Below are 20,363 nucleotides of genomic sequence, written 5' to 3'. Positions count from 1 at the left end.
TTCGGGCCCAATTAATTTTTTCTCTTCGGCCCATTGAATAAGTCTGTTCAACAGGAAGCGGGCATACAGTTTCCCCACTATTGAGAGCAGGCTGATATTTCTGTAATTCCCCGGGTCATCTGGTGAGCCCTTTTTGTGGATTGGAACGATAACAGCGTCCTTCCATACTTCCGGGATCATTCCAGAGTTGTTAACGGCATCGAAGATGGTTGCCAGGGCTTTGGCCCACCAGTCCGCGTGGTATTTTATAGCTTCTGCCGGGATCAGGTCTGGTCCAGGCGCTTTCCCTGTTTTAAGTTTAACGATCAAGTCATGGATGTCTTCCGGATCGGTGGGGGGCCAGAGGGGAAGCTGATCTTGAGATTCATCTCTTGTGTTAACAATACAGTCAGTTGTGGCAAAGTAGTTTTTTAAGTAAGATTCCCAAACCGGGGCAGGAATAATAGTTAAAGGGTATCTTTTAGTTCTTTTATTTACCAGGAGCCAAAATTGTCTGGAGTTCCGTGATGATGAGGCTTCTATGATTGCCCGCCATTGATTCACTTGCCATTCCTGTCTGGCTCCCTTTTGAATTTGCTTGTAGGCCGATTTTGCTTGGAAATATTCTTTTGGCAGGACCATTGCCCCGGAGGCTTTATACTCTTTGTATATGTTACCAAGAAGTTGTCTAGCCTGTTTACAAGCACTATTGAACCACAATGCACCTATGAACCCCACATGAGTATCTCCACCCCCATCGTTCAACCCGGACATTGAAGTCCAGCTCCAAGGGCCTTTTGGCGGTTTCATCACTGTGAGAAGTGAGGTTACAGGGAACCAGGCAGAGGGCCTTCTCGGTAGTGGCACCTGCCCTTTGGAAGAACCTCCCCTCACATGTCAAGGAAATAAACAACTACCTGACTTTTAGAAGACATCTGAAAGCAGCCCTGTTTAGGGAAGTTTTTAATGTTTGATCTTTTATCGTGTTTTTAATATTCTGTTGGGAGCCGCCCAGAGTGGCTGGGGAAAGCCAGCCAGATGAGTGGGGTATAAATAAATTGTTGTTGTTGTGACAACTACTCTTGCTTTGGTGTCTTCTACAGAAGATGTTTCTGTTTCGGTGGGCTATTAATGTGTGATTTTTAGCTGTTGCCTCTTTTAATGTTAAATGTTTTAATGTATTAGGATTTGAATGTGAAATTAAATTTTATAAATTCAATTTCTACAAAAATGCAAAATTAGAAGTGTTCTAAAACCTTCCTATTTGTCAGGCTCTGCCTTTGCCCTGGGACTTGTTTTGCTGTACCTGTATATACACAAATTCTTCAGTTCATTGAACTTCTCTCTGTTTCCTACCATGCTGACCATACACAATAATCAGTTTTTTAAAAATGAGGAAATGGCTCTGTTGCACATCATGGTAAACTATAGTTAATGTCTTCTGCTTTGCTCTTCCTCTAGTATGAGCCAAGGCAAAACAAATAAAAAATAAAAATTGTTGCATTGCTTAGCATCACAGCCAAACTGGGATCAAAGGAACCTGTCTTATACCAACTCAGAGCACTGATCCAACTAGCCCAGTATTGTCCACACACTACTCTCCAGGTTTTCAGGTGGGAAGTTTTTGCCAACCATTCCTGGAGATGCCAGGGACTGAACCTTTTCCAAAAAATGTGTCATATCTTATCACTGAGCCACAGCTCTTTCCAGGGGGGAGTGTGGCTTGTTTTGCTCCCAACTACAATGTAAAACCAAAGTTTACTGTTGGTTTTACCCATCATAGATTTGTTTGAGTGACCTAAACCACAACCCCTGGTTTGAGATTTGTTGTTCCTGCTCACACTAGGGGAAGAGTGGCGTGATCTCTACATTCTGTTTACATAGAGCTATCGCCCTTCCCTTATAAACTCTCACTTTCAGTGTGCAAAACTTAATAACGGTGTAAGAATCTTCAAAAGGAGGTAACGTTTTATAAACTCAATTGGAAATTAATTGTGATTTAGCACATTCTCTGTGTTATTTGCAGAGCGTTTTACATTATTGGAAGCATGTGCATTTGTATATCTGTCAGGATCTCTTTAAGAAAGCATGTTATGAAGCAGAGCACTGGATCTTTAAGGCTAATACCCTATAGAACAGTCTTCCAAAGGAAATGATGGAAAACCCCATTGCTTGTGACATTTAGAACTACAGCGAACAAAATGCTATTAAATGTTCAATAGAGGATTTTGCCTGGAGATTGGATAGATGACCTAATAGGTCTTTCTCATCTATAGTCTCTATGATTCCAGTGCTACAAAATGGTGACACGAATCCTTAAGATTACAAATCTTATGTGACTGGCAGCTCAAGAGATGCTAACTTGATATAGGTACCCAAAGAAATTACAGAGCGATAAGGCCTGTGGGTATTACAATAAAATTACCCACTTGGGAATAGGAGCATTGCAGGAATTGGTTCAGATTTGTATATATATATATGAGAGAGAGAGAATGATTCTGTACAATGCAGTGGTGTGGAATAAGAAGGTGATAAATTGTAACAACCTTGTGCGACACTAACAAGGAAAAGGCAATTTTAGTGTGTACATGTACCGTACCTTTCCTGTACTTCTCCACTTAAGGTTTCTTTCTACTACTCTCTCTGTACAGAAACAAAGATAGAAACATATTTTATTTAATTTATTTTAGCAGAAAATAAGGCCATGCATGTTAGGGTGTTGGGTGGATGTGCCATGAAAGCTCAGTGAAGTGGTTATGCTCACCAACACAAAAATAACCATTTAGCAGAGTTGTCTTTAATAAGCCAACACCAACAATCACCACTATTCACTGTTGTTGTTGTTTAGTCGTTTAGTCGTGTCCGACTCTTCGTGACCCCATGGACCAGAGCACGCCACACTATTTACAGATGTTACAAGTAGTCTTCTCTCTCTGAGCCCAGAGAGGATTCATTGCTCCAAAGTCCTTGCTATTTTAAAGTCCCCGGTCAAGTCTTAAGTTCGGCTGCTACAAAATCTTGCAACTAATAGAGTTATCTGAGTTCTGAAGTCTGGCAATTTCCCAACTTCTTTCTCAGAAAAAAATATTTTTAAAGTCTTTACTCAAATTCACAGTTCCAACAGATAGCCTTCAACAATTCCTACAATCTCCTACTGTGACCCACACCATATGCTGTAACCTGGCCCTTTTATGCACAAACTTGCTTGCTAAATCTGCCCAGTGACACAGATAAGAGAGTCAGAGGATGCCAGGTAGGTGCATTGTGGGGAATGAATAATCTCATTGAGAATTAACCCATTAACTGCATTCCTTAACAATGCATACCACATTTCCCTTGTGTAAATTTGTTTTATAATCCATGAACTTCAGTATTATTGCTGTAACTAGGTGATATAAACCTAAGTGATAGGTTTTGCTTTATAGGAAATACTGGTGGAACAAGCTGCAGTGTCAACTAAGGTGACTTACAATCTCCATTAAAGTTAGAGTAGAAGAAACACAGATTAACAAATTAGTGGCAGGGATGTAGAAAGGGGGCAAGAATTGCAATGGCAACGAAGAAGTTAAGGCCACTAAGGCTTAGAGGAAGAGGTGGACAGTATAAAAAGCTTCAGAAAAACAGCATTTATTTTTAAGCACAAGACAGAAAAAATATTGGAGGCATAGTGCATGCAGCTTTTCAGCCAGAAGCTTCCAGGTGATAAAACAAAGATTTTTCTCTAGGAAAACTGGCCCAGTTTGCACTTCTAAGTAAACCATAGTTAATGGTTTACCATAAAATATTTCTTTCATTCACTCCAAACCCTTATCTTCTGCCTCTCTATCTACTCAAGGCAGCATACCCAAACAGGACTTGTTTTAATGCTAAAATTGTGTCTATTTCATTCAGTATTTTTAGTCCAGTTCCACTGGCATTATTCTCATGCAGTTATATTACCACCCATTTTAAAAATTCACTTTTGGTTTTGACTTTCTTGATATTTTGGGGGTTTACTTTGGAGGGGGAAACCCCAAGAACAATAAACACATGTGTAGGTACGCGCGTGCGTGCGCGCGCGCACACACACACACACACACACACACACAGAGCTCTACAAGCTAAAGCTGGCTGTAAATAGGAATCAGGCAATCTACAGAAGTATAACTTTATGAATAGTAGTGAGACTGATATAATTTAGACAGCCCCATGCCCTGTTTGTTATCTTACAAACATAACTTGGCCAGTATAAACATTATCATATATTAACGGGATTGTGCGCTTCTACAAATTGTGCATATATATGGACAATAAGGATTAAGGCTTAGCTGTTTGCAAAGTGCAAAGCTTGCTTTATGAAATATCACTTGCATTTCCATTACACACATGGATACAACCCTAAAGATACTTTTACTGCTTGTCTTTTGTGATGTTCTGCTAAATGTAGAGTGAAAGTACCCACATAGGTGACACTCTCCCCTTTCCCTGCCATGATTTGGCCTATAGGTGGGTAGGGACACAGTGTTGCAGGAACATGTTAACATGTTTGCTGAGCAACTACAGTATGTATACAGGATTCTGACAGACACAGGCCCTTGGATAGGCAGCATAGCAACCAGCGCCAGAAGGGGATGCTGTGTAATGTGTTATCTGGTGCTCTTTGCAGGGCCAAGTACACATGGAGCAGATCCACAGTTTTCCTATGGGCAGGTTGGCTTTTATGGCACCATAACATCATTCCTATGAAGGGAGCAGAAGGAAGGCATTTCATCTCATTGATTTGCAATGTGTTACACCGTTTGCCCTTTGCATTCATTGGATAAAGTTTTCCTTTTGGTGTTTTCTTTCTGTCACTTCTTTTGAAGTGTGAAGACGTGCAGTTTTTGAAGTGGTTTATGTACAGAATTGCTGTTTCCCCCCCATCTGCTCTGCCTGTTTAGTTGACCAGCTGTACCTGTTTGGTTGGCAGTGATAGTAGCATCGTGGTTGTTGCCTCTGCCAGCCCCTGGCTATTGACATCTCATGCTGGACAGCTACATCTAGTTCGGTAGACTGGTGTCATATGGAGCTTCCTTTTATTGAATTTTATTTATTTTGGGATGGCATAGATGCCACCCTTTCATCATTTCTCTTTTGAATGCTAAACTTCACTTTCATCAGTTTGCTGTACTGAGTTAATGACGGTGAGTATTGGTTGCACAGTTGGCTGTTAATTTTAAAGCCAAAGCTTGCTGAGTCTTCAAATATTGCAGAATATTGTAGTCAGATAGGAGTCACAATTTTCAGGGGATTCAATTTGTCTTTAGCAGTGTTTCCCAAGCCTCCAATAACTGCATATCCCTTTTGAGTGTTCAGTTTTACTTGTGTACCCCTTTGGGGGTGAAGATAATTTGGGGGATGGTTTTAATAATCCTGTTTTATTTACTGGAGCAAATTGTGTTGTGTGCCTTTGAAACCCCTTCATATCCTCCCAAGGATGTTTTGCATACTATGCTTAGGATCTATACTATAGACTATACTGGTCTATACCATAGGATGGCATTGCAGTCTTGCTTTCTATTAAAGTCATTGTCAAAGTATCACTAAGTTTAATTATTCTGTTTCTTGATTCCATTCTTGGACTATCACCCAAAGAAACTGTTTGTGCACTGGTAAGGATGCAGCGTCCATAGCTGGATTTATTTGGTCCTCAGAATTGTTGGGGGCAACCTGAATTTCTGTTTTAAAAGTGGAGGAACTTCAGGAATTAGTTCTAGAAGAATAGCAGCAGCATTACAGATTATTAAGGTTGGCGGTTCGAATCCCTGTGATGGGGTGAGCTCCCGTCATTCGGTCCCAGCTCCTGCCTACCTAGCAGTTCGAAAGCACCCCTAAGTGCAAGTAGATAAATAGGTACCACTTTCTAGCGGGAAGGTAAAGGCGTTTCTGTGTGCGGCACTGGTGCTGGCTCGCCAGCTGCAGCTTTGTCACGCTGGCCACGTGACCCGGAAGTGTCTTCGGACGGCGCCGGCTCCTGGCCTCTTAAGCAAGATGAGCACACAACCCTAGAGTCGGACACGACTGGCCCGTACGGTCAGGGGTACCTTTACCTTTTTAGGGCTTGCCGATCGGAAAGTCGGCGGTTCGAATCCCCGCAAAGGGGTGAGCTCCCGTTGCTCAGTCCCTGCTCCTGCCAACCTAGCAGTTCGAAAGCACATCAAAGTGCAAGTAGATAAATAGGCACCGCTCCGGCGGGAAGGTAAACGGTGTTTCCGTGCTCTGCTCTGGTTCGCCAGAAGTGGCTTAGTCATGCTGGCCACATGACCCGGAAGCTGTACGCCAGCTCCCTCAGCCAATAAAGCGAGATGAGCGCCGCAACCCCAGAGTCGGCCACGATTGGACCTAATGGTCAGGGGTCCCTTTACCTTTACCTTTATATACATAGCATTGTATACATGTGATACTCTGATGAAGGGCGGTATATAAATTACTGTAAATATATAAATGGCATTTTACTAATAGCAGGTCCCTACCTCAAAGGGCTTAAAATGTAAAGATAGGGTGGTATCCAGTTTCTTTTCTTTGACTGAGCTGCGGTCTCCACTAATGAGAGCAGGAGGCAATTTTCACGGATTTCCTCTGCTGCCCTCCATGTCACATTCCATACTGTTCTGGATAATCCCCCAACTCACAGGAGCAGATTTTTTGGGCTTGGTGGGGACTGCTGGGAGAAGGGGGAATTGGTTAATATTGCCTCCCCCCTTCCACAAACAGAAGGGCACTGTTTGATTCAACCCATAGGATTCAAAAGAAGAATAGGAGGGAAATGGTGAGAAGCATGTAATCAGGGAACGAATATGCGGTTATTTAAGTTATACTTGAGTTTGATTATAGTAGGGTATTGGGACATCACCGAGGCATCACCTTACTGACTGCTTTCTTCCATATCTTTTCCACTTCTATGTTCCACTTCTCATGTGAGGTTCTGCTGCAGATCCCTCGATCCTGTTAAGAATGGTTGGTGGTAACCACAGCCTAGGGTTACAGTGGTCTACACCCCATGGAAGTGAATCAGGTCCCATTATTGCTTTAGGCTGCTGTTTTTAAAAAGGTCTGTTTTACTAGGCAATTGGTTGATTATTTGTCCTGGTTTCTCTCTAATGTTTTAATTTTGATGTGTGCAATGAGTTGAGATGGCAGAGCAGAGCGAAACGTCTCCTTCCTTTTTCTTACCCCCCTTTCAATGCCCCCTGCTGCAGCACAGCCAACACGGACGGTTCAAGGGGGGGACACCTCCCAATCCTTCTGAGGCTTTTCAAGGGGCAGGGGAGTACGGGAAGGGGGAGATTGCATAAACAGCTTTCTGCTTACCCAAACTTTGGCTCTCATCCATAGTCTGGAAAACCTAGCTAGACGTATGCCCCATTTGACACATTGGGACTGTGTGTAAATGCCTACAGTTCTGTAAGCCTTTTTGAGATGTTTGCCCATCCTGTCTTTTCCCTTTCATTTCATTTACAGTGTTTAGATGTGGGTTTTCATCCGTTCTTGTTCTAATACATATAGTCAGGTGGCCTGCTGTATTCTGGCAGATTGGTTTAAGCTGAGCCAGTGCTCTGCTGGATGCAGTTCAGTTGGCTGTTAGCTAAACTGTCTTCCGTTCCATTCACAGCAAGGTGGAAATGTCACTGTCTTATCGTTTGTCTTTTTTCACGTTTATTCTAGATAACTTACATAGCTCTTCAAAATGCATCCCCTCCCCCCCAAAAAAGTTATGTGGCGATCTTTTGCTTTGTTTCCAAATATATTTCTCCTTTCTTCTCCAGCTGCTATTATATTTTTGTTTTCCAGTAATGTGAGTTTGAAAATCCATGCTACATTTGCTTAGTATTGTGCTTTGTTTATAGAGCATCTAGGTGTAAATGATCTAGCCAGATGTTTAATCACCAAGGGGAAACAAGTTAATCACAAATTAACACAATCCTCATTTATCAAGTACTTAATTCTCAGCAGTAGGTCGTAAAAACAAGCTTTGTTGTTCTCCACCATATATTTAGATATTGATAGCAGTTTCATATAATGCTAAATTGTGTTAAACGCCAGAATATGTAAATTGCAACAGTAATTAAGGGGGAAGGGACAAATTAAATTGTTTCAGGTTACATGCCTGAATCATTAAATAATTTCTTAACCTGGCCAAGTTTGTCAGCTCCCTCTCTCTCCTGCTGCCTCCTCCCACTTTTTGAAGTGTTGTTGCTGGGGCTAAGTATACCTTGAGGTGCATACCTACGTACATTTACCTTGAAACAATTTAAGCAAGGTTACTGAGGCTTACTTTTTAGCAGACTTATAGAGGATTGTGCTGTTGGTGTCACCATAGCCTGTGTATATTCTTTAGATCAACCTGGTGGCCTGTATGTGTTTGGGACTGCAGTTCTATCCAACAATGGCTTGTGTTAATATATCAGCTCCATCCACAAAAGCTTAGGGTTGTATTCACACACATATCACACATGGTTATGGAAGTGCTATATCCTTGATTGGGATCCACCATAGACTGGATGAATTTAATCCTGACAAGACAGACACTTTTTCTTAGTGGGTCATCTACTTGAGGTGGTACTTAACCTGTTACAGATGGGGTTGTACTTCAACTTGTCATTTGGGGTCCAGGTGTAGGTTGGATTATCTTTCACCAGCTGAGCCCTTGGCACTGCTTGCGAGTCTTCCTGGCCATGGTTATTCACCCTTTGGTCATTTTTAGATTAGCCTGGAGCAATGTGTTGTACATGGGTCTGCCTCTGAAAAGTTTGCCTGGGACTTCTGGCACTGCTGCCATGGCAAACAGCAGATCCCACGATAGCAGATGCCATCCATGCAGTTAATTAAGGATAATCTGGGAGTAATTATCCTTGTAAGCCCCCCCCCCCACGGTCCGGGGGGAGAGCTTTCACTCACAGCTCTTCCAATAACTGCCTCTCCCTCCAATGGAATGTGGGACGCATAGTGCATAGCACTGCACGTATCAGAAACTCTCCAACGCGGTCGCCATGAGTGGAGGTACTTCTGTTTCTTTTAAGATGGATCTGAATTAGGACTTAAGAAACAGACATGCTCTGGATGAAGGAGAAAGATGAGATGAGTGGGAAGAGGGCCTTTCTGTTGTGGCACCATTTGTCAAGCTCTCTCTCCAGGGAGGCTTGCCTTGCCCCTAAAGTCCTGTTTAATTTCCATGTCTATTATCATTGTCTTTATTTTTACCGCTGGCATTACCTTGCAATCTTTTGTTTGTTTTTTTTAAAAAATATTTATTAAAATTTTCAATTTTTTTAACAAACAAAAAACAAACAAAAAAATTAAAAACACATATAGTTCACAATACTTAATTTTCAATAACATGTTTCTCTGACCTCCTCATACCTCCCCTTCTTGTAGTCCAGTTCAAATTATTTGTTCAGCAAATCCTTATCTCAAAACATTACAGCTTATAAAAACACCTTATTTTCTATCCAACATCTTAGGTTATTATAACCTTAAATTTTTACTTATAGAAAACCATTTTTTCATATTCCTTTATACCATTACAGCTAGAAACCACTTAATTTCAATCCAGCATCATTCAACATTCCTTAATTTTACAATATTTCTGTAAATAGTCCTTAAATTTTTTCCAATCTTCTTCTGCCGACTCTTCTCCCTGGTCACAGATTCTGCCAGTCATTTCTGCCAATCCCATACAGTCAATCAGCTTCATCTGCCATTCTTCCAGAGTGGGTAAATCTTGCGTCTTCCAATACTTTGCAATAAGTATTCTTGCTGCTGTTGTGGCATACATAAAAAAGTTCTATCCTTCTTTGACACCAATTGGCCGACCATGCCCAAGAGAAAGGCCTCTGGTTTCTTCAAGAAGGTATATTTAAATACCTTTTTCAATTCATTATATATCATTTCCCAGAAAGCCTTAATCCTGGGGAATGTCCACCAAAGGTGAAAGAATGTACCTTCATTTTCCTTGCATTTCCAACATTTATTATCGGGCAAATGATAGATTTTTGCAAGCTTGACTGGGGTCATGTACCACCTATACATCATTTTCATAATATTCTCTCTTAAAGCATTGCATGCCGTAAATTTAATCCCAGTGGTCCACAACTGTTCCCAGTCAGCAAACATAATATTATGTCCAACGTCTTGTGCCCATTTAATCATTACAGATTTAACCGTCTCATCCTGAGTATTCCATTTCAGCAGCAAGTTATACATTTTTGACAAAGTCTTAGTTTTGGGTTCTAACAGTTCTGTTTCCAATTTAGATTTTTCCACCTGGAATCCAACTTTCTTCTGGCAGAAGAATGACATGGGATGGATATAGGTAATAAAGTGTTGGGTGGGGGGGAGTGTGGCGTTTGCCTCCTAGGATGGGTCATAAGGAAAGGGTTAAAATGGATGTAATGTGATTGGCCAGTGAGAATGCAAGGGGGGAATAAAAGTTAGAGTGGGAGGTTTTGAAAGTCAGTTGAGGTGCAGTTGAGTTGAGTTAAGTTGAGGTTTGGGAGTTGAAGAAGGAAGAGGGAGGTTTAGGTGTGGGTTGGTAGAGTTGTATTGTGAGAGAGTGAGAGGAATTGTTATGTGGAGTCAGATAGATAGTTGGAATAATCAGTTTGGAGTGGTTAGGAACTAAGAATAAGAAACTGACAAGAGAAAAATTATCTGTAACCATAAGCTTGTTCCTGCATTTAAAAAATAAGCTTGATTATTTGTTAATGTTAACTACTGACTGGACTCCGTGTGTCCTTGTGAGATACGGGGTGGTGGCAGCGGAAAAGCAATCGCAGTGGTGGCACAGGGTCAATAGACCGTCAAACGTCCGGGGGCCCTGTGTGTGATTGCGACAGGGAGAAATTGGTGGGAAAGGGGTGAAGGTTTTGTTAGCTTCTGACCCAAGTCACAATATATGTCAAAACTCTGATCACCATGAGTGACTTAGGCAGCAATGCTAAAGACACCTACTAGGGAACAAGGCGCATTGGACACTTACGGCAGTCGTTAACAGTCGTCAACATGTTTACCATACTCATTGAGTCAATCACCCATCTACTACCCTTCTGAAAAAAAGCCCACCTGACCTTCCCACTATATATAAGGGTCTGGTAACTTCTGTTTCAGTGTATCGGAAGAAGTGTGCATGCACACGAAAGCTAATACCCAGAATAAACTTAGTTGGTATCTAAGGTGCTACTGGACAATTTTTTAATTTTCTTATTTATTTTGACTGCGTCGGACCAACACGGCTACATACCTGAATCTGGACACTTATGAGTTATTCATATGATTCTGTCATTAATTCATATAACCAAAAGCTAGTCTAAATAATACACAGTAGGACCAATTTAGATTATAACTGGACCTCTACCACCCGTTTGAATTTCCCCTGTTGATTGCTAACTGATTATGCACAGCTGCACATCAACCTTCCACAACTTGGTGTGACCTCCAGATGTTTTAGACTCCAGCTTGTACTAGCCCCAGCCACCACAACCATTGCCTAAGATTATGGGTGTTGTAGGGTTGCTGTTGTTTTGTATCACTGCAAATGTTGACCTAGATCTTGACTTGCCCTTCCATGAACAGATGGGTACCTTCCATGCATGGGTTGGACTCTGATCCAGCAGAAGCTACTGCTGGCAGAAGTTGAGGGTGGTGATTTGTGTTGATTTCCCCTTCTCTCTGCAGCCTCTTGTACTCATGCCCCCGCCAACCCCCGCCCCCGAGCAAATTTTCAAGTTGCACAGGGGGATGCAGGGAAAGGGGGAGTTGGTAAAAATAAATAAATTGCAACATCTTTCATCAGAAGAAGCATCCCATCAGCAGAACTCTGCTCATAGAAACTTAGAATCCAAGCCATTGTCTTTTGGCACTTGCCAACATGTGGGGAAAGAACTTGTTTCCGCAGGTAGCTGCTGTTGCATGTGATTGATTGGTTATGAGTGTTGGAGCTGACACGTACAGGAATTTCAAGGGGCTATTACATGCCCAGCAGTTCTGTGAATTGAGCCGTATAATGCTTTCAAAGCATGCCTGGGCTTTGGTAGTAGAGCTAATAAGAATAGCCTCTCTGCTATCCTAACTTGGTGAATAGACTTCAGAAGGTAGTGCTGTTTTGATTTTGGAAATCAGGACAGAGATGGAGGTGTTCTTATTAGTATGTGGCATCAAAGCCTTTAAAGGTATTATAAGTTAAAACCGTACCTTTAATTCATCTCATGTGAAGCACGGCTGCAGTGTTCTGCTTGTGGCCTCCCCCAGAGGATAAGTTTATTAGGTTACAATTCATTGTGTGCTTGCTGTGAAGATGGTTGTATTGATTTTGATGGGACTTACTTTGGTTTAAGTGTGCAGAAGATTTCATGTGGTGCTAGTCTTTTCACTGTTTGCAATGCATTGATGCTTTTCTGTGGAAGAAGGAGTTCTGCAGATGTAATAATTGCACAGTATGAAATAGTGGAATGGCTACTGCTGCTGTTTGATAGTCCTCTTGGTCCAAGATGAAGTGAAATCTCATTGTTTCCTATAAATGTAGTTGGGCAGGTTGTATATCCTTGGCCTTACATAGTTTAGTAGGAATATCATATTAATAGGGATTAGTATATCAAGCCCCTGTGATTCTATCTCTCTCTGAGAAAAGATTTATGTCTATGTGTATATAATAACTGACATATTAGTAGAAGAATAAGATGGGGGAAATTGTCTACAGAAGAAGGGAATATGTGTGCGTGTGCAAAAACAGATACGGCAAAGTATAAAAATAATGGCGTTTATGAAGTTGTCAAAGGAACTAAGGATGACAGTTTTGAAGCAAAGGGAGAATAGGCAGGTAGGGAAAAACATCAATGCTCCATTCCTTAATTAATCCCTTATTGATTTCATAAACATGATTCAAATTTTCCTCACTTGCAGGAAGATGGCTATTACATCTGTGTAGTTAATGCACTTTTGTGAATTATCCTTCGTGCTAGAGGTGAAGCCTGAAAGGCTTGCATGAAAGGAACATGTAGAGATGTTGTATCTTCAGGATCTTTGTCATAACATCTTCATTTTGTTGGGAGTTTTCGGATTAAAGTGTTACAATGGTCAATTGGGGAGGTCTCTTCAGTGTCGTTGGAGGTCAGATCAGCCCAGAGGAGTTGACCTTCCATTGATTGTGTCCAAATGCTAAAATTGTTATTAACATAAGGGGACCATTTAATTCTGGATCTGCCTATTTTGTTGGGAGAAAAACCATCATTTTAAAGTTGGTATCAAACCTAAGATCCTGGATGATATTTCTTAAGCACATAAAACAAAATAAAGTCCTTACAGTATAAAGTGGCATCAAACAATGTTAAGTATATGAGGAAATAATGAAGTAAAATCCTATGCTGCTTGAAAGAATATAGAATCATAACAAAAGCTGTTCCGGAAGTGCTTGTGCCGTTCTCATTTAGTTTGAATTTTCCTTAGGCTGCATGAAGTTAATTGACATTTAGGCACATGTTGCAGGAGACTTTAACTTTTTCATCACATATAATTAAAAACAAAATTTGATAAGCAGTTTACAGCAAGCCCCATGTGTAATCTTCAAGAGCAACACTTGTCTCTGCTCTACTCTTTTTCCAAGGATTGTTATTTTGATCCCCTCTCTCCTTTCCCCTTCTCTGCTCTTTGGGCCATGGTAAGAGTATTGTTCTTTTCCAAAGACTGCTCTCTCTTTTAACAGGTGAGAGCCACCTTGAGAACTTGGTTTTAGGATTGTCTATAAATATTGCAGATAAATAAGCAAGCAAGCAAGCACACTGCTTGTTGCCTCTTCCTTTTTCATCAACGGTTCCTCTTTCTGCTGGCATTTATTTATTTATTTTAAACAATTGATTGTGTTCTCTTGAAATAAAATAAGTATGTAATGAAGCAAATAAATCTGTTTAATGGACTAGTTGCACCTTTATTGTCAGATCGGTTTCTAGTCTCCAGAAGATGTATAAGTTGAAGCATGTATAATTTTCAATTCAGTTGGCAACTTTTAACTTCTTGATGCCTTCTTTATATACATTTTTGATGCCTTCTTTATATACATTTACCAGAAAAAATGACATAATTGAGCCTTAAGCGGTTGAGCAACTATGATTACAAGTCAACGTTGACAAGCTGTTGTGTAGTAACATTGCTGAATCTCTGCTGTACAATTGCCAGCTTCTTCAGGGTAAAACCAGTTGACTAGACAGCTGCCTATGGCAATGGGCCTTTACCAGGTACTTTACCACAAATCAGGCTCTTTATGTCATCGCTGCCACCAACGCTTGCCCACAGCTGCATTGCAGCCCTAACACTAACAGTTACCACTTCTGGGATGGAGCTCAGATGAGGACTGAAGTATGATGACTAAAATACCAATATAATCTCCAACTCCCCAATTTTCTAGAGATAGTTCTTTTATTTCTGGTACTTGTTCTTGGTGAATTGCTGTCCCTGATTTGTTGCTTTTCCTTTGGCAGAGAAGTTGGAAAACAGCCTACAGGTAGGGACAGGTGTGGAGCTGCTGAAACATTTCCAGTGGATGCCAATTTCCAAACAAGAGGATATACTGTTTAATCTAAACAACCTCCCAGAAGTATTGATGGCTTATCAGAGGATTAGTGGGGTGAAGCTGCAGAGGGAAGCAAACTCCACTTTCCCCTTCAAGACACATCTCTTAGAAGGGCTGGTCGCATTGGAAAAACAATTACCTTCTGATGAAGCAGCCTTGGTAGCGTGCTTTGAGTTGATGAACATTCAGGCTCAGGAAAAGATCATAAATGCAGTAGGTTTCCTACAATAAACTTTGCTCTCCCTATGGAGAAAAGAGAAAGACAAACTTGCCCTAAGGGAAGGCCTTGTCTTTAACAGGACCAATCTTTGTCCTGAGCCTCTTGAGTCTAGACACTTCAGGTTCATCTCAATAATGATATTTCTTTATTTAGTATTAATGTCTGCGTCCCACAGAGAATTCTTTGCAGTTTTCAAAAAAGGTTTGGGCATCCCTGTAGATTATTTTGGGGGCAACTGGTAATCTATCAGGGAATTCTCATAATGTTGTGGGAGGTGATCTAACTGCTTGACTGGGGCAAACAATTTTTACTTGAAGTTATAGCTATGCAACATTTTTTAAAAAAGCACAATTAAGTTTATGAGCTACTGAAAGCCTTTGTGGGTGATTGATCCACATCTGAATGGAAAATGTAAGCTGTCCGATGATGTACTGCAGAAGGCAGACGTTTGTACATTTCTGCAAAAGTTGCTCTATCCTGATATATTTCTTGTACCATTATAAAAATATTTTTTTTACTATGGAAAGTTCTTTAGGATTCTTTATCCTCTTCAAAATTCAAGTTCTTCACATACACCTTTTGCAGTATTATCTTTGTTCTTTTCAGAGGATACTACATTTCATTTACCATGTGATTTTGTTGGTTTTACTTTCCGAATAACTCTTTTAAAAACTAGTTATTTCTCTTAAATCTTCTGAACTGGTTTTCTTCACCAGTTACTTCCAAAGCTTTTCAGCTTTGTGGATATTCTGAGGTAGGTGGATGCTTTGCATGATGAAGTCGCCAGAAGCATTGCTTGATATCAGATATAAGTTTCACCATTCTAGCACCCTGAGTTCTCCTGGAAGCCTAAAAGCCAAATTTGAAGACATTTGCTGTGGCTTACTAGTAACTGGTAACTAGTAACAAGGCCTCTAAACCTGGAGGTACCATATAGCCATAGCTACTAATGCCCGTTGATAGACCTACCCTCCACTCATTTGTCTAATCCCCTTTTAAAACCATCTAGACTAGACACGCTCACTGCATCTTTTAGCAGTTAATTGAGACAGATTCCTTCATTCCAGCTTCAGGCTGGTAGGACATTATCGGAAGCTTCTAGAACCTCAAGAATTCCCTAATACAAAAGCAAACAATAAAAAACCCCCTCTAAAAACACCCCTAGAGGCTTTCTGGAAAGAATTTCCTGATCTTAAGACGGTTACATATATAGCAGAACTTACTATGCCTGACACTAGGAATATTTTCCCCCCTCATTTCTTTACTTTTGAGGAAGAGTTTCTGTGAAAGCTAACTCAGTACTTTGTGATTTTTTTTAAAAAAAATGGCATTATGATACTCTCTGAGTTTGGATTTTCATAACTGTTTTTGTCTCTAGTAGAATCTTCCAGGAGTACATCCCAGGGACCATCTGAATTATTTATCCTTTGTGTTATGTCCCCATGAACAAGCTGTGTCATGTCATCTAAGATTTAATTCTGCATGTCTGGAGACTGATCACTCTTTGTTTCCTGGGACATGCTCACAAATCTCTGCCAAGTCTTTCATCCTGTTTGGGGGTCTATTCCAATCAATTTCTAAATAAGTTGTACCCTTCTTTTTCCTGTCAGTGACTGAATTACCAACCCATGAGAAGCATACAGCTGAGCATGTGTTGTGAGGAATCATTAGCGACAGTAGAAAGTGGCTCACATCCACACGGATTGGTTGGATCCCTCCATGGCTTTTGTTACCATTAATCACGGGATCATTCTGAAGCGACCGTCTGGGTTGGGAGTGGACGGTGCTGCCTTGTAGCAGTTCCAGTCCTTGGATAGTTAACTCTGAAGATGATACTTGGGTGTAGCATTATATGGCCCCATGAAGCCCCCACTGTGGGCTTTTGCATTTATTTTAGCTTTAATTTTATCCTCCATGCTGTTCAACATTACATAAAACTGCTGAGTGGGGTTATCCAAAGTTTTGGAGTGAATTCTTATCACTCCAGGGTATTTATCCTGTTGCTGAATGGTGAAGGATTCTTCTTCTTTCTGGGGAGGGGGTGACTGATTTTTTATGAGTGAACTTTTAAGGGTATTTTAATTGGTATATTGCTTTGTTTTGTTTTGTTGGTTTTTCATTCTATAGTCGCTGTGACTTATTTCAGGACTTCGTTAGTGGGGAGCAATGCATAAATCAAATAATTATTATTATTCTTGACTGATAATGGGGAAGATGTATTTCACATATCATGTAAAACTGGAAGATGAGCATTTTCCATGCCTATGGAATATGAAGCAGTTACAGTTCAATTTAAAATAGAGCAATCAACTTATTTCTTTTGAAAGATATGATCGCAATCAGATGGCACACTTAAATGGTATAATTAAACTTGTTCAGATGAGAAATAAAATCCACCTAATTAAAAACTATAACCCAAATCCTTACTTTTTCTCTCTCTTGCTTTTCGTTCAACTTTTTTTTTAAAAAAAGCAAAATTCAAGATAAAAGGAAAAGAGAAGAAGAGTTTGGATTAGATATCCCGCTTTATCACTACCCGAAGGAGTCTCAAAGCGGCTAACATTCTCCTTTCCCTTCCTCCCCCACAACAAACACTCTGTGAGGTGAGTGGGGCTGAGAGACTTCAGAGAAGTGTGACAAGCCCAAGGTCACCCAGCAGCTGCATGTGGAGGAGCGGAGACGCGAACCTGGTTCACCAGATTACGAGACTACCACTCTTAACCACTACACCACGCTGGCTCTCAAGCTTGTCTTTCTACACCAGTACATCAGGGGAGATCTGCCCATTACAATGTGTATGCCATGCTGGTGACACATCTCAAATTAAACTCATGTAGTGGGACTTCCTTTAATTCAAAATATTTCAATATAGAATTTTCTTTCCTTCCTTCCTACTGCATTTATATGTCACCTTTGTGCCAAAGCACTCAAGGTGATTTACAGTTTCGGTCCACTTTCTATTTAATAGACACAATGCAAAAAGGACAGTGAAGAGAAAATAAGCAAATGCAAGTGCCAAAACTTCCATATTGCTACATAATGAAGTTACATATTGGTCATGAGCAATGATCACTGCAGGTAACAGTTGTGGGAGAGAAAGACTGAAGTGAGAGTTGCTCCCACCCAGTCCAGTGAAGGGGGTGTTGCTACCTCACATCTCCCTTTGACATGGCTAGGTGGAATATTTTAGGAATCAAAAGCTCATTCCATATCAAGTTATTCCAAGAGTGAAACCAGCAAAGCTCTGTATGTTGGTCATTCAGTTGAATCGGCTTGGGCAAGTCTCCTGTGAGAGTCCACCTGAAATTAATGGATGTTGTACATCTAATGTTTTGTAGTCCATGCTTCCTCTCTCTTCATTGAAGAAATGCATTGACCTGGTTTGCACATCGCATGATGCCAAACCATGGCTTAGTGTGAATGTGTGGCATCCCGGAAATGAGGTTGTGGCTACTTTGCTCCTTCCTGGTTGTTTTGCTGCTGTGCCATAATTTGGCTTTGCATGTTCTCTGAACCCAGGCTTATGCTTTTGCTTTCACAGACAACGTATGAGCTATAAACCATAGAACAAGCCTTGGTTACAACACATGACTATTCTGGAGAAAGCTGAAGTGCGAGCCTCACTTCAGATGATATGCTAAACCAAACTATGGCTTAGTTTTGTGCAGCACAGTGCCAGAGCAACAAGGAAAGGAGTAAAGCAGCTGCAGTCTGCTCTCCTGGAGTCTGCATGCTTAGATGTTTGCTCTTAGTCATGAATTGCTTAGCATTATGTGCGGGACGCAGGTAGCGCTGTGGTTTAAACCACTGAGCCTAGGGCTTGCCGATCAGAAGGTCGGCGGTTTGAATCTCCGCAACAGGGTGAGCTCCCGTTGCTTGGTCCCAGCTCCTGCCAACCTGGCAGTTCGAAAGCACATCAAAGTGCAAGTAGATAAATAGGTACCACTCCAGCAGGAAGGTAAACGGTATTTTTGTGTGCTGCTCTGGTTCGCCACATGACCCAGAAGCTGCCTGCGGACAAATGCCGGCTCCTCGGCCTATAGAGCGAGATGAGCGCCACAACCCCAGAGTCGTCTGCGACTGGGCCTAACGGTCAGGGGTACCTTTATCTGTACCTTATGTGCAAACTAGGCCATTAATTAATGAAGTTGCACATTGCTTGGAATGACAAACAGGTGGGTGTCATTATTTCCTTAATGCGTTTGTATGGCAGACCCGCCCTTAAAGGTGCATTAGTTCCAAAGCAGAAATATGAACAAATCATTATTTGATTTAAAATTTGAAGTAAAAGACATTAAAGAAGAACCATGATGCCTTTTCATTAATCTACTGTGTAGGACTCTTAGCATTTTCAATGGACTAGTTTTGAGATTATAGAGAATCTGTCAAGGAAATGTGCAAATTGAATGATATAGACTACGGTAATAATGAGAGTGCAAATTAAGTGTAAATTACACCTTCTGGTGATTTGCTGTATCTTCCTGTGACTGTGATTAAAAATCTGTACTTCAAAGGTGAAGTTTTACCTTTGCCCCCAGCCAACCCCTCCCCCCAGGGAAATTAGTAGCATTGACAGGTAGGCAAAACAAGACAGATGATTAATCTGTTTAGTTCTCTTGCTGACATTTACACAGTTAATTGTGTAGCATTGATGCTCCTTAAATTGGCCTGAATATTAATGGAAGATTTGGTTAAACTTGAAAGCTGTTTGTTTAGGGAAATCACTGGAGAAATAAGAATGCTTCATCAACTTCAGATTTCCATCACAGATTTTATGACATATCATGGAACATAAGTGTTTTTTATGACTTGTAAAAATGGCTTCAATATTTTACATTCTCTGCTTCAAGGATTCCTGATTGGCAGTTGATTAGCTTTTTGCTCAAGTCATTATCTTTTTGAGTGAAATTAGTTGGCTAGAAAATTGCATTGTAATTCGCCAGTGGAAACTAACACTTCAAAAGCTCTCTCATGATTGTGAATCCTTTATCTTTACGAATATAACATGAATTATTTTTGAGCATGTTCTAATAAAATGCTACTGTTTGCTGTGATAGACTGGTAAATGTCCAATTTTGGCATTCTTTGTGCCAAGTCCATATCCTGGCCAAGTCAATCTCCAAATAAATGGGGTTTTAGAAGATGGCTGCTTGGTGGGCATTGCCACAGGTTAAAATCTGTTATGCTAGTGGTTCTGTTCTCCCTCAGATAATTTAAAAACACATAATTAAAATGGCCCTGGTTTTGGGCAGTAGAGAGGAGCATCATTCTTTAAACATGCAAGATATACAATGAACAAAGCACCCACCAAAGGATCCACAGGCTCATAGCACTTTCTGCATGAGTAGTACTTACCCTTATCATAGAATTGTAGAGTTGGAAGGGACTCTGAGGATCATCTAGTCCAACTCCCTGCAATGCAGGAATATGGAGCTGCCCCATACAAGGATGAACCTGCAAGCTTGGCGTCATCACCACCACGCTCTAAGCAACTGAGCCAAACCATAAGATCTTCCTTGGACACCTTTCTCAGAGTGCCCTGCAGAATCAAGTGAGGTGGAAACCCACCAAGGAGAGGGCCTGTTT

At 40.9% G+C, this 20,363-nt stretch overlaps 1 protein-coding gene and 1 long non-coding RNA gene across 3 annotated transcripts in view; one reads left to right on the top strand and one right to left on the bottom strand.

The window, feature by feature from the left end:
• The window catches only part of LOC128409995 (uncharacterized), a 113,274-nt gene extending 110,398 nt beyond the window's left edge, over positions 1 to 2,876 (bottom strand). The window contains exon 1 of the long non-coding RNA XR_008329358.1: positions 2,812 to 2,876. This is a non-coding gene — a long non-coding RNA (uncharacterized LOC128409995). The remainder of the gene's footprint in view (positions 1 to 2,811) is intronic.
• The window catches only part of MACROD2 (mono-ADP ribosylhydrolase 2), a 974,476-nt gene that overhangs the window by 164,068 nt on the left and 790,045 nt on the right, over positions 1 to 20,363 (top strand). The window lies entirely within an intron of this gene.

This window comes from Podarcis raffonei, chromosome 3, assembly GCF_027172205.1.
Source record: "Podarcis raffonei isolate rPodRaf1 chromosome 3, rPodRaf1.pri, whole genome shotgun sequence".
In the NCBI taxonomy this organism is placed as follows: domain Eukaryota; kingdom Metazoa; phylum Chordata; class Lepidosauria; order Squamata; family Lacertidae; genus Podarcis; species Podarcis raffonei.
The sequence above is the reverse complement of the archived record's forward strand: the minus strand, read 5'-3'. Positions and strand labels throughout refer to the sequence as shown.